The 14,597-nt window shown below is 46.6% G+C and overlaps 1 pseudogene; it reads left to right on the top strand.

Moving 5' to 3' along the window:
• Positions 1-10,073: 10,073 nt before the first annotated feature.
• Positions 10,074-14,597, top strand: part of LOC114232305 (40S ribosomal protein S2-like) — a 69,087-nt pseudogene continuing 64,563 nt past the window's right edge.

Raw genomic sequence — 14,597 nt, 5'->3', positions numbered from 1 at the left:
GGAGGAGCCAAGTCAGGGCCGGGGGCGAAGGGAAACGCGGGCGGGCTGGAGGAGAAGGCGGGGCGGGCGACAAGGGAGGAACGGAGGCGAGGTAGAGTGCAGCAGGAAATCCTATTGCAGGATTTTTCCTGCAATGGGAACGCTAGTATATATATAAAAGCCTAAGTGACCAGCCGATGGGCCAGTAGCTATGATGCGCACTGACCACCAGGGGGCAGACGCTCAATGCAGGAGCTGCTGAGTGACAGCAACTTTGCAGAGTGCCCTCTCGCACTCTGGGACCCCTCGGGGGATGTCGGACTGCCAGTTTCAGCCCAATCCCCGCAGGCCAGGCTGAGAGACCCCACCAGTGCACAAATCCATGCACCAGGCCTCTAATGTAATAATAACTGAGCACTTTGAACAGATTATCATTCAGACCTCAGAAAAACCCTTTAATTCAGGTTAGCCAGTCCAAGTCACACAGCTAATAAATAGCTGGACTGGATTTGAATCAAGGCAATCTGTCTCCAGAGACCAAGTCCTGACTACTAATAACTGATATCTCCTACCTTCACACCTGCCCCTGGGGGAATGGAACTTCTGAATTGTAAAGGAGAAAGTGAAGCAAAAGGATGGAAGGAAAGGAAAGGAAAGGAAAGGAAAGGAAAGGAAAGGAAAGGAAAGGAAAGGAAAGGAAAGGAAAGGAAAGGAAGAATAAACAAAGTAAGGCCAGACTCATCTGTTTTCTCAATTTAAAACAGGTTTCCTTTTACCATCCCTTCACAGACAGAACAGAGCCCATTATCTTTGTAGATGCTTTACTCTGAATTCAGTAGGCCAGGTTGAAGTCACAATCACTGTGGAAGACTTCAACAGACTTACAGATCCTTCTCAACCTAAAAGATCCAAAAGTGAAATGGAAATGAGAGACATAAATGTGAGGGCAGGCAGGAGAGCAGCGAGTGAGCACTAGGGACACAAAAATCACACCTCTGTCTAGAGCGGCAAGACCAGCTGGGGGGCTTGAGAGTCAGATAAAGGATTCAAGTTCTTGTTGTGCCTGTAACATCAGAAAAAATGTCTTAACATCTCTGGGCATCACTTTTTCATCTGTAAAATGGTAACAAGAACATCTGCCTCTCCAGGGATGCATCACTTTGACACAGTGTTAGGAAGAATCAGGCACTCTCACACATTGCTGGTGGGGGTGCAAACTGTGGGCAATCGGGTCATCTTTCCTCTCTTTTCTCAATTTAACAGTCTTACATAGCACTCACAATATGCCTGGCACTATACTAGTCACTTTACAAGCGTTAGCTTAATCAATTTTTTGGTAGGTTGTTTGCAAAATGTCGGCAATGATTCCCCTGAGTGTATCCTTGAGCTTGGCCAGGGTACGTGCTTTGGTCGGTGGGACAATAGCAAATGGGACACGAGCAGAGATCTGAGAAGTGCTCGTGCTTTGGGATCTGCTGTCTCTTGCTGCCCTCTGGAACCCTGAGACCCCCATGTGAAGAAACCCGACCTAACTGACTGAACATGAGAGACCACATGCCATCCCAAATGAGGTCCCCGCAGGACCAACTCACCTGTCATCTGCCAGACATGTGGGTGAGGCCATCCTAGATCCTCCCGCTAGCAGCTGACCTAGCAGGTGATCACAGAAGCATGAGAGAACCCAGCAGAGCTCAGCGGGGCTGGCCCAGGTTAGAAGAGCCTCCCAGCCAAACTACAGACTCATGAGCGAAGTAAAGTAGTTATTGCTCTTAACACACTAAATTTGGGGGTGATTTGTTATGCAACATAAACTAAACTAATGAATACCATCCTCACAGTAATCCTGTTAGGTAGGTACTATTATTATTTCTCTTTTTAAAAAAATCAGGCAACTGAGGCAAGAAGAGGTCAAGGGACTTGCACAATTTGTAAATGGCAGAGTCAAAAGCAACACCTGGCAATCCAGCATAAAGCCTGTGCTATACTTGGATATTTTAGATATGGGTATAGATAAGATATAGACATGGGTGTAGGTATCTCCCCTATGCTATGCTGCTTCACCTAACAAAAGTAAGGACGTTCATAGCACTTGACCCAGAAATTCTACCGTAATTTGTCATACAGATATACTTGCACATATGTAACCAATGTATGTATAAGATTATCCACTGCAGCACTGCTGATAATAGCAAAAGACTAGAAACAACCAATTCTAGTGTATTCATATAGATATCCCAGCCCTAGCTGTTGGGGTGCGTACGGGAGGCAACTGATTGATGTTTGTCTCTCACATTGATGTTTACCTTTCTCTCCATACCTCTCTCTCTAAACAACAAAGACCAACATTCCTCAGGTGAGGATTGAAGGAAAAAAAAGGGCATCCTATACGTAGCCATAAAAGAACCAGGTAGATCTACAAATACTGATCTTATATTCAAGGGGGGAAAAAATAAGTGCAGGCTTCAAGGGTACAATTCTATAATACATCATGTGTATATTGTATTGTGTGTTCACCACCCCAAGTCAAGCCTCCTTCCATCACCATTATCCCCCCTTCACCTCTGATAATCACTATACTATTGCCTATGAGGTTGTTTTTTATTTTGTTTTCTTTTCATCTTTTCCACCCAGCTCCCCAACCCTCTCCTCTGACAGCTATTAGTCTGTGCTCTGTATCTGTTTCTATTTTGTTTGTTAGTTCATTTTGTTCATTAGATTCCACATATAAGTGAAATCATATGGTATTTGTCTGTCTCTGACTGGCTTATTTCTTGTATCATAATACTCTACAGGTCCATCCATGCTGTCACAAAAGGTAAGATTTCCTTCTTTTTTATGGCTGAGTAGTATTCCATTATGTAATGTACCATAGCTTTTTTATCCATTCATCTACTGATGGGTACTTGGGCTGCTTCCAAATCTTGGCTATCCTATATAATAAAAGGCTAATATGAAAATCAAACGAACAGTGGAACGACCAGTTGCTATGATGTGCACTGATCACCAGGGGGCAGATGCTCAACACAGGAGCTGCCTCCTGGTGGTCAATGCACTCCCACAGGGGGAGCACCACTCAGCCAAAAGCTGGGCTCATGTCTGATGAGTTCCTCGGCAATGGCTGGAGCCTCTCCCACCTCCAGGGCAGTGCTAAGGATGTCCCCGCGGGGAGTGGGCCTAAGCAGTTAGTCAGACATCATCCAAGGGCTCCCAGGCTACCAGAGGGATGTCTGACTGCCAGCTTAGACCCAATCCCCCAGGGAGTGGGCCTAAGTCGTCAGTTGAACATCCCCTGAGAGGACCCTGACTGCGAGAGAGTGCAGGCCAGGCTGAGGGACCACTCCCCCTCACTGGACCTCTAGTTGTAAATAATGCTTCAATGAACATAGGGGTGCACATATTCTTTTGAATTAGTGTTTTGGGTTTCTTTTGATATATTACCAGAAGTGGGATCACTGGGTCATAGGCAGTTCCATTTTTAATTTTTTTCCATACTGCTGTCCATAGTGGCTGCATCAATCTGCATTCCCACCAGCAGTGTATAAGGGTTCCTTTTTACTCATATTCTCACCAACATTTGTTGTTTGTTGATTTATTGATGACAGCCATTCTGACAGGTGTGGGTGCTATCTCGTTATGATTTTAATTTGCATTTCTCTGATGATTAGTGATGTTGAGCATCTTTTCATATGTCTATTGGCCAACTGTATGCTCTCTTTTGAAAAGTGTCTATTCAAATCCTTTGCCCATTTTTAATTGGATTGTGGGTTTTTTTTCGTGTTGAATGTTATAAATCCTTTATAAATTTTGAATATAACTCTTTATCAGATGTATCATTTCGAATATGTTCTCCCATTCAGGGGGTCGTCTTTTCATTTGGTTGATGGTTTCTTTTGCTTGATGTAGTCCCATTTGTTTATTTTTGTTTGTTTGTTTCCCTTGCCCAAGAAAATATAGCAGAAAAAATATGCTGCGAGAAATGTAAGAGATTTTACTGCCTATGTTTTCTTCTAGGATTTTTATGATTTCAAGTCTAACATTTAAGTCTTTAATCCAGTTTGAGTTTATTCTTGTGTATGCTGTAAGAAGGTGGTCTAAATTTTTTTTTTTGCATGTATCTGTCCAATTTTCCTGACACCATTTACCGAATAGTCTATGTTTACACCATTGTATGTTCTTGCCTCCTTTGTCAAATACTAATTGATCATAAAGGTGTGTGTTTATTTCTGGGCTCCCTATTCTGTTTCATTGATCTATTTGTCTGTTTTTATGCCAGTACCATGCTGTTTTGATTACTACAGCCTTGTGTTATAGTTTGATATCAGGTAGTGAGATTCCTCCAACTTTGTTCTTCTTTCTCAAGATTGCTGTGGCTATTCAGGGTTTTTTGTGGTTTCTAACTCTTTCAATACAAGTCTTTTTAAAAGATAACTAACCCTCTCACACTTATGGCTCTGCATAGGAAAGAGTTCATTTTGGATGGAAAAATAAAGAACAAAACATTAACTAGCTATGTCAAGAGGGTAAAGAAGAATCCAGCACATGGCTTCTCTGGTGGTCATGACATGAAGCTCAAAGCACTGGGCAGAGTGGTAATGCACCATTTGAGCCTCCTCACGCAGTTCGTAGGCAGCACAGTATACTGGCAAGAGTCAGGGCCTTGGAGTCAGACAAACCCAGGTACAAATCCCAGCTCCAACACTTAGCTGAGTGGCCTTGAGCAACATAACCTTTCAAAGTACTCTTAGTACATGTACCACAGTACCAGGTACACAGAAAATGTTTACTAAATGCTAGTTATTATCAATTATAATTGGGGGCATCCCAACTCTGAGGTCTAACAACACGCGCGCTCTCTCTCTCTCAACACACACACACTCACACACACACACACACACACACACACACACACACACGGCAACCTTAGGTGTACATTAGAGGATTCCCACCTCTCACATAAGCAAGTTCAGTAGACTCTATCTCCAAAATACATCCTGTCTCTCCACCTGTCTTTCATCACCCCTTCACAGAAAAGTGGACTCTCTCCCTTATTACTACCATCACTTTCCATAATCCATTTCATACACAATAGCCAAGATAATATTCAAAAAAGTAAACCAGATCACATCATTATACTCCTCTGTAGGAGGGAGGGAGGGGGAGAGGGGGAAGAGAGAGAAAGAAAGAAAGAGGGAGAGAGAGGGAGAGAGAGATATTTGTTGTTTCACTTATTTATGCATTCACTGACTGATTCTTGGATATGCCCTGATAGGGGATCAAACCCATAAGTAACCTTGGTGTATGGCAGGGGTGGGGAACCTTTTTTCTGCCAACGGCCATTTGGATATTTATAACATCACTAGAGGCCTGGTGCACGAAATTCATGCAGTGGGGGGGTGTCCCTCAGCCCAGCCTGCACCCTCTCCAATCTGGGACCCCTTGAGGGATGTCCGACTGCCAGTTTAGGGCAGTAGGACATCCCTCTCACAATCCAGGACTGCTGGCTCCCAAACGCTCACTTGCCTGCCTGACTGATTGCCCCTAACCGCTTCTGCCTGCCAGCCTGATCACCCCCTAACCATTCCCCTGCCAGCCTGATCGATGCCTAACTGCTCCCCTGCCAGCCTTATAGATGCCTAACTACTCCACTGCCAGCCCAATTGCCCCGAACTGCCCTCCCCTGCTGGTCCAGTAACCCCTAACTGCCCTCCCTTGCAGGCCTGGTTGCCCTTAACTGTCCTCCCCTGCAGTCCTGGTCACCCCTAACTGCTCTCCCCTGAAGGTCTGGTCACCCCTAACTGCCTTCCCCTGAAGGCCTGATCGCCCCCAACTGCCCTCCCTTGCAGGCCACGTCCCTCCCAACTGCCCTCCCCTGCTGGACTGATTGTCCCCAACTACCCTCCCCTGCAGGCCTGGTCCCCCCCAACAACTACCCTCCCCTGCAGGCCTCGGTCCCCCCCCCCAACTGCCCTCCCCTATTGGCCTGATCGCCCACAACTATTCTCCCCTGCCAGCCATCTTGTGGTGGCCATCTTGTGTTCACATGGGGCCAGCCATCTTTGACCACATGGGGTCAGCTATCTTGTGTGTTGGAGTGATGGTCAATTTGCATATTACTCTTTTATTAGATAGGATTCATAGGCCATACAAAATTATCAACTTAAAAATTAGCCTGCTTAAAAAAAATTAGCCTTCTATATTTGGTCAAACATTTAATTGACTCACCCCTAATGCCTTGGCAGGGCAAGACCAAGTGATTTCACAGGCCTTATATGGCCCACGGGCCAGATGTTCCTGATCCCTGGTGTATGGGGACAATGCTCTAACCAACTGAGCTACCCAGCCAGGGCCTATTTGTTTACTTTATTGTCTAATTTCTCAACTAGCATGTAGCCTCCAAGAGAACAGGTTCTTGGCTGTCATCTCCCCACTGTACTCCTAGGGCTTAACACAGTGCCTACACTTAGTAGGTGCTTAATACAAATGCCTTATCATAGTGGTGCTGGATGTTTAAAATCAAATCGCTGAGCTCAAGTCCCAGAGATTCTGATTTAATAGGCCCGAAGTAGAGCTCAGGAATCTGCATTTCTAACAGGCATCCATCTCTTTCATCTTAAAGCAGGTAGTATGCAAATCACATTTTAAGATACAGACATGCCTCCTTGTACTGTGCTTCACTGAAACTGAAGGCAAGGCCCTCCAATGGGAAAAAGTTTACAACTTGCTTTATTGGGATCTCACTTTATTATGGTGGTCTGGAACCAAACCTGTATCTCTCTGTCTCCAAATCTTGTTTCTCCCTCTAACACACCTTACTTAAGCCTACAGATTCCATCCCAGCTGCTTTCCTTAATTACCCGGTGGCATTGAGGGTAAAAGGAGGTTGCTGACCCCTGAATTTGGAGTTCAAACAAGTTACCCCGCCAGTTTCCATTTCTGCTGCTCCAACCAATGCCAGGCATTCAAACTAGCTGGTCAGCCAGGCTGGAATCCTGTCCTCCCCAGAAACACCTGAGCAGGTTTGGACTAAGTCCAAAAGGTAAGCCAGGTAAATTTCCATGTCAGCTCACTAGCAGACTTTCCAGAGGCAGCTGGGGCCAATTCATCCTTGTTCTACAAACCCTCCAAATACCACTCCCCCACCCCTCACATATACACATATGCTTACAGAAGACTTAATTCCGGCATCACCTGCAAAACCGGAGGCCAGAGCCCCCCTTGAAGCAGCCTAGCAGCTGAGAGGAAATCTGTGAAAGGACCCCTCAGATGACTGAGGTAATAGACACATAGGTAATTTAGCAACAAGGCAACCCCAAAGCGCAACCCAGAGAAATTCAAAGGCTCTAGTGAAAAGTCTTATTCTGTTTTTACCATTTCTTCTCACCCTTCTCCCTTCAGAAAACACCCAACCAACACTCTTTCCTGGACACCTCCGGGATGCCTCAACTGTCACGGAGTTGGCCTTGGGGCAGGGAAAATGTCGACTTGGATTTCCTTAAGTTTCCTCTACTTCCCTTCTCCCCTGCAAGTGCGGAGATCCTGCGTTTGAGTAAAACTGCCTCTCTCCCCAAGGTTCCTCTGCAAACAGCACGCTGGGACTGGTAACTTATGAAATCACCAACACTGCCCAGGAGATGAGCTCCCCGGACAGGTAAGATGAGCTGCGCAGGGCCTGCGTGCCTGCTCTCCGCGGCCGGCAATAAGGCGCTCCAATCCCCAGGCTGTTCCTGGAGGTGGAATAAACCCTGCAGTTCAGCCTGCAGACTGGAATTTTTCCACTCAGAGCGCTGCTGGAGGAGGCGGGGTGCGCGCAGGGACCCCCGCACCTGCTTCAGGAAGCAGCCCCGGCGGAGGGCGCGTCTCCAGGACGCTGCGCGGAGCCCGTCGGTGGGCAGCGCCTAGCTCGCGGGAGGGGGAGGGAACTTGAGTTCACACTCCCTCGCGCCTTCCAAACGCCAGAAGCCAGGGCATTTCTGGAGGCGAGGGCTGAGGATCCCCTCCCCGAAACATACACATACACGTACACGCACACGCACACGCACGCACGCACACACCCTCTGCCTCTCACCCACTGGCGTGGGAGTGGGCCCCACCTCCCTGGAGTGTGCGCCGAGGGAGCCCCACCGACGCCTGGCGGCACAGTTCCCGAGGCTCCCGGGGATGGGGCGAGGGGCTGAGCAGCAGAACGCCGCGGCGAAATGAGCCGAGCGCGCGTGCGGGGCGCCCGGGAAGGGGCTCCCCTTAAAGCCCGAGGCGGGGGGGCGCTCGGAACAGCCCCACGGGGTGCGCGGGCAGGGAGCCCCGACGTGGCTGCGCCACATCAGGGAGCGCGGGACCGAGGGCGCTTAGGCGGGGAGAGGCCCCGTGCACCCCCGGAATCCTCGTGTCGCCGAGGGGCGCCCCTCCTCCGCCTAGGCTACAGCCGCGGCCTGCGAGACCCCTCGCCCCAGCCCCGAGCCCCTCCCGCCCAGCTTCCCCGCGAGGCTCCCCTGCCCGCCGCGGCCCGGAGCCGGAGGGCGCGCTCTCCCGCTCGTCCACACAGTCGCCGCCGGCTCCCTCGCGCCTCCGGGGCCACCACGCACTCACCCTCCGCATGGTGCCGGGGCTGTCCGGGCTGGGCTCGGGCGAGAGGTGGGCAGGGCGGGCTGTGGCGGAGGGCCGCTGGGGAGCCGCGCTGCCCCCGCCCGCACACGCGTGCGCCGCGGCCGGCGAGCGGGCTGCGGCCTCCGCGGGGGCGGGGCACGGGCCAAGGGGACCTCCCCGCTCCGGGACCTTCTCGAATGGGAGCGTCCCCACCTCCCCAGGCCGCCTCACCCCTCCTCTCCCGCCCCCGAGGGGAGCTGGATCCAGGTGCCCGCGGTCGTCCCCAGCTCTGAGCCGGAGAATGTAGGAGCTGAGCGTTTCGGCCGACCTTTAGGGTAACCAAGTTTCAGGAGCAAGAGAGGATGGGTGGGGAACTGAGGTGGGAGAGCTCACCACCTTAAAAGTACCTCCGTTCTCCCCGATGTCTGGGAGGAGGGCCCGCTGGTGTCCCATCCCTACTTTGTGGAGTCTGCGATTGCCTTGTGCCAATCCTGAGCATTCATAAGAGGGGAGGGGCGGGGTGTCATGGGGAGAGAGCTAAGAGGGCAAACAGCAGATCAGCTCAGGGCTGGGGGAAAGACAGCCTCAGGGAGCAGAGATGGTCTAGTTTTCTTCAGATGCAGCGGCTCAGCGCGGGGAGGGGTCTGCACCCCGGTACTGCGGAACCCACAGGTCTCCCTGGCAAACCCCTGCGTGCAGGGCTTTCTCTTCGCAAACAGCCTCCCCGCCCCCAACCCAGCTTCTCCAAACAACAGGGAAAGCCCATCCCCAAAAGCGAATGCTTCTGGGAAGATGAAGGAGGGAGGATATGTTCCTCGTGACCATGAAAACACTGGACATCCTTGAGCCCGGGGAATGCAGGATCCAAACCCTCAAGAACAAGAGTAGGATGGCAGGAGGTCAGAAATCTGACCTTTCTCTATTTGGCTTCTAGGGCAGAACAAAGCAAATGAAAGAGCACCGAATTCAAGGCAGCCTGAATTTGATGTAGAAAAAAAAAAAATTCCTTGTTTACCAAAGGATCTTTTGAAAAGCATACGAGGACGCTTGCGTTTTCAAACCGGGCTGTGACAGGTAAGCAGGCAGTCAGCAGTGGAATGCAAAGGCAAACACTTCTGAGGACGGTTTTGGCTTTTACATTGCCTGGATGCCAGTAATTCTGGCAGATCACCACTGTCAAAGGAATACTGTTATAATTTTCTAACACTGATACAGTGTCAGCAGCACTATGGAGACCAAATATCAAACAGACGAAGTTTATGATCTCATGAATAAAAACATTGTGTCTGAATTTCTCTTTGGTGCCTACCAGCACGGATAAAAGGAGAGGTGACATATATTAGGAGAAAAGGTAAAGGAAGGAAATTAATGAAGTCTGCTAACTCCTTTTTACTTTAACTTAAGATATGCATACAGTGGTTTTTTTTCCTTCCCTGATAGAAAGCTCTTCAGATTGGTCTTCAATGTTTTGCCTTTGGGGAAATAATTTTATTAAATGTACTTACTTATGCACCATGGGCTTTACCTGTTATCACTTTAAATCCACAAATCCTATGAAGTGAGTAGTATAATTCTCTGGTTTTTCAGGAGATACTAAAGCTCAGAGATGGTAGGTAATTTGCCCAAGGTCACACAGCTTGTTAGTGGCACAGCCAGGATTTGAACTCAGGCAGTTTGACTCCAGGGTCCACTCACTTCATCCCTATGCTTTACTGCCCTCCTGTGCTCTGATTCATATAAAAGGTACAGCTGTGGAAAGGTGTTACTGAAAGTAAAATTTTGAGCTCTTGTCATAGGTCAAATTAGTAGCTTCCCATCCCTAGGCCTTAGCTTAGCATTTTCATCTGTAAAATGAAAACTTGGACTAAAATGATGTGTTAAAGACCTGTACAGAAGTAAAATTCTTGTTTTAGAGTATTACCATGTGAATATTTTGTATTCAGTATTGTAGGAAATCTTAGTACTTCATTGGTTTATGTAATATCTTTACCATAGCCTCTTGTTTTAGGCTACTTATGCTGTTTCTATAACACTACCTCCTAATTAACATTTTTTGCTTTGTGAATACAATATCTAATTCAACTACTGTTTTTTGTTGTTTTGTTTTTTGTTTGTTTGTTTTTGCTAAACTTGAATAAGACCCCTAGTGTGAAGGGGAGAGTTTCAGTTAAGTAATTGTTAGTGTGATCTTCAAGTATTAGTTAGCCAGAATAATTTTTAAACTCCCCTCAGAAACCAAGACAATTATTGAACTGTACCAAATAAATGACAACACATCAGATGTAATAGAAGACAGTCATATATGCTCATCTATGGAAATCCCCATGGTTTCAATGCTACCATTAACTAACTTGAAGAACCAATTTAAAAGTGAAACTAGATTGAATCAGATTTCCTCTGTTTTTGGGAGGGCAATGAGGAGGAGGGTCCTTATCTCTTTCTTATGTTTAAAGGATCTTCAAATTGTTTAATGATGAGTGATATCTCTGTTTCATATTGTCATACCTCCATTAGCCATCTAAACTCACACATGTTATTTCTGTTTCCTTGAAACCCTCATAATAGTTGAGAACATAGTATGCTTTTTTCCTTTTTTCTTAATTGTGTAACAACATCTCCACCAGTTACAAACAACAGTTATATTCAACCCTCTTGATCTTCAGGCCAGATTCATAGGTTTCCATCTTAAATACACTGGGATCAGAAGGCCAAACTAACTTCTTTCATTAATTATTAACATGGATAGACATTTGATAAAACTGAACAAAACCAAACCAATTTATAATTTGACATAAATAGTAAAAGAGAAATGAATAATTTAGTCTGCCTTTTGTAGATAAGAAATGTTACCAATTAGCATAATTTCTTACCAGTCTGTCATCTTCCATTTGGAAATGCATTAGAAATAAAATACTGGTTTTCTTTATCATGTTCTTAAATTATAGCCCTTCACAAGGCATCTGTTAAATACCTACTATGGGGGCATATGTTATTGGTTGAATCAATTTATATTTCCCTGAAACAGATCAAGAATAATATCAAGGAAACAAAATGGTCTTAACTACATGTATTGAGCACTTTATATGTCCTGGGCACTGTGACAAGCTCTTTTACATGTGTCAATCTGTTTCACCCTTACAAAACTATTACACCTTTACCAGATAGTTTTTATCTCCATGTAATAGATTAGGAAACTAAGATTTATCTAGATTAAACACTTTCCAGAAATTGCATGGCTAATAAGTGAAGCAGCTCTAACCCAAATTTGTCTGACTCCAGAGTCTATGAGATTAACTAATGACAGGTGGGTGCTAATGTATCATAGTCTCTACTCTCTCTGGAACTTCTTCAGAGTAGTGGCAATGTGAGCCAAGAATTTTATATCCAGTAAAACTGACTTTCAAATATTTATACTAGAATAGAATGGATTCTATTTCTAACTAAGAAATGGTTCTCAAAGAAGATGACTAATTAGCTTAAAAAGAATACAAGATTTTAATTAAAAGAGTGAAGAATCTTTTTTAAAGTATATTTTTTATTGATTTCAAAGAGGAAGGGAGAGGGAGAGAGATATTGAAACATCAATGATGAGGGAGAATCATTGATTGGCTGCCTCCTGCATGACTCTCACTGGGGATTGAGCCCGAAACCTGGGCATGTGCCCTGACCAGGAATCAGTCGACGCTCAACCAATGAGCACACCAGCTGGCTGGGCTAAAGAATATTCCCAATAAGTGACATCAGAATGATCAATAATATGGAGGTGGTGACAGTAAAAATGTAACCGCGGAACTAGCTCAAATGGTGCTGACAAGATACTGAGTTGCTTTTTAGAGACAACAGACCAAAATCACAAGCCATGCATTCAAAGCATGCACAGAGGAGAAAGCTTTTGCCTGCAGCTTAATCCAGAACCAAAGCCTCACCCCTCCTTCCCCTTCCCCGCTCCCCACTCCCCCCAGAACCAGAGGACGGGGATATAACTGGAACTTGAGCACCAGAGCCCTTTTAGAAGCAAAGGGTCTATTGTCCAGGAAGATCTGGTGCTGAAGCCCTTTACCATGAATGGCAAAGCTCCAAGTTTCTCCAGTAAAACTTGCCCCACCAGTGCTTCCACATAGCTGTTTCCCCTAACCCCTTAAAACCCACCACCAAACCCAGATTTGAGAGTTGCCTTCTGTATCCTGCAAACAGACTCAGGATTAAATAAATTGCTCTTTCTTTTCTCGAAAGTATTGAGAATGTCATAGTACCCATAGCTTCTTTGCTTGTGGGCAACAAACCCTTGTTCGGTAACAAAACGACCAGATCTCCTAGGGAATCCTGGGGCACATGACTGGTGGACAGTTAATGAGGGGCTGGATACTCCTCAGGGTACCATTACACACATTCCCTCCAATGTTTTTATTGCATTATCACAGTCACTTGAAAATATTCACTTATTTTGCTGTAGAAAGCCTGTGTGATTGCTATGCCATTTTTTCCCCTCTTGCCCTCGGCAAGGCCTATTTGCCTTCTCTGAGCCACACCTGGGATTGGGCACTCCCTGGCCCTTTTTTCCTTTTTTCTGTAGGTGGTCTGAAGATGCAGGGGTGGAGTAGAGAAGAGTTTACTTGTTGCCTGTGTCAGAGGAATTTGATTCTGCTCTCTCCTCTGAGGATCTGTGTGGGGTTCATTTCCTAACAGATACTTAAAAAACAAAATTTACCCACACTTTTACCCCTAATGTTATTTCCGTATTTCTTCCTACTCTTTGTCCAAATGCACTTCTGTTTGCAATCTGTTTACATGACTATCTATCTTGTTAGACTCTGACCTTCTTTAAAGAAGGGACTGTCTTAATAATTCTTACATCTCTAAGGCCTATCACAAAATAGGTACTCAATACATGTTTAGTACTTGAACGAATGTTGTTAAAACCATAGTGTAGCTTCTTTTCGGAGGAAACACCAAATGGCAGCTGTTGCTAGTGCAGTGGGAGAGCCCACAGGGCCATAGGGGCCCTGGAATGGGAGCCACGGTGACATCTGTGGGGGATTTAGCAGCGGCATTAAGGGCCAAGGTTGCAGCTTAGGTTAAGGCCAGGGCTGAGGCCACAGAGCTGGCGGAGGCAAGGCCAAGGACAAGGAATGGATCCCTGTCACCAAGCTGGGCCTCCTGGTCAAGGACATGAAGATCAAGTCCCTGGGGGAGATCTCTCTCTTCTGCCTGCCAATCAAGGAATCTGAGATGGTTGATTTTTTTTTTTTTCCTGGGAGCATTCTTAAGGATGAGGTTTTAAAGATTATGTCCATGTAAAAGCAGACTCGTGCTGGCCAGCAGACCAGGTTCAAGGCATTTGTCACCATGGGAATGACAATGGACATATGAGTCAGAGTGTTATATGCCACAGGGAAGTAGCTACTGCCATCTGTGGGGCCATCATGCTTACCAAGTTCTCCGTAGTCCTTGTGTGGCCAGGCGACTGAGGGAACAAGATCAGCAAGCCCCACACTGTCACTGTAGAGTGAGTGGGCGATGGTGCTCTGTGCTGGTGGCCTTGTCCCCACCGCCGGGGGCATTGGCATGGTCATAGCCCCTGGTCCCATGAAGCTGCTGCTGAAAAATGGCATTGAGGATGGCTGCACCTTGGGCAGGGGCTGCACTGCCACTCCAGGAAACTCGGCCACAGCCTCCTTGGATGCCATCTTCAAGACTTCCTGCTGCCTCACCCCTGACCTCTGGAAAGAGGCCGTGCCCACCAAGTCCCCCCATCAGGAATTCACTGACCATCCTGTAAAGACCCACATCAGAATCTCCATGCAGAGGACCCACATCCAGCGGTGGCCACACAGTTTTATTCAAGAAAAATTAAAGAGAATTAAGCCTGTTTTTTTTTAAAAAAACCCATCTTGTAGTCTGCTATTTTCCCCTCAACAGATTATTTTCTGTATTTTACATGACATTAATAATTATTTTTATTGGCTTCTTAATGTACATTTCTCCTAGGTATATTATCATTTAACCATCCCCTCCTGTTGCTATTTGAGTTGCTTCTA

Source organism: Eptesicus fuscus, chromosome 7, assembly GCF_027574615.1.
Source record: "Eptesicus fuscus isolate TK198812 chromosome 7, DD_ASM_mEF_20220401, whole genome shotgun sequence".
Classification (NCBI taxonomy): Eukaryota; Metazoa; Chordata; class Mammalia; order Chiroptera; family Vespertilionidae; genus Eptesicus; species Eptesicus fuscus.
Note: the sequence above shows the minus strand (reverse complement) of the source record. Positions and strands in the feature narration are given on the sequence as shown.